General features: G+C 40.7%; 1 non-coding gene across 1 annotated transcript; it reads left to right on the top strand.

Moving 5' to 3' along the window:
- The first annotated feature begins 228 nt into the window (after positions 1-228).
- trnas-gcu (transfer RNA serine (anticodon GCU)) lies at positions 229-310 on the top strand. Its single transcript has one exon. It is a non-coding gene; the product is annotated as a tRNA-Ser (tRNA).
- The last annotated feature ends 257 nt before the right edge of the window (positions 311-567 follow it).

Raw genomic sequence — 567 nt, 5'->3', positions numbered from 1 at the left:
AATTCAACAGACCTTGTTACATATTCATTTCCTCATTTTTGTTTAGATCACTGTGTGCATAATGTGACAGTGGGAGTGAACTTGCCCCACAACCCAGGGGTCAGACAATAGTTTTTGAACCGTTCTGTGTTACTTATCATTTCACCAACACCAGCGAGAAATCGCTGCTGCTCTGACTAATTTACACAATTCAATTATTCATAAGGTCATAGCTTCAGTCACAGCTGCGACGAGGTGGCCGAGAGGTTAAGGCGATGGGCTGCTAATCTATTGTGTTCTACACGCGTGGGTTCGAATCCCACTCTCGTCGTTGTGATCAATGGCTTTTAATTGTGTTGATTGCAGCTGTCATGTTGAAACTGGAACGCCGATGTTCAGTTTTTATGCATTGACGCTGTTACAAAATCTCAAAGAATAGTTTGAACCTGTTGACTAAACTGTATTGCAATGTCGGTTGCATTGGGATAATGAAAAGAAAATCGATTTTCTTTTTCAAGTCAAGTTGCTGTGAACGATTTTTCGTATGAAACACATTCAGGAAAATCAAATAACGAGAGCTGCGAAGTG

Source organism: Chiloscyllium punctatum, chromosome 52 (assembly GCF_047496795.1).
Source record: "Chiloscyllium punctatum isolate Juve2018m chromosome 52, sChiPun1.3, whole genome shotgun sequence".
Taxonomy (NCBI): Eukaryota; Metazoa; Chordata; class Chondrichthyes; order Orectolobiformes; family Hemiscylliidae; genus Chiloscyllium; species Chiloscyllium punctatum.
This window is presented reverse-complemented; position numbering and strand designations above follow the sequence as displayed.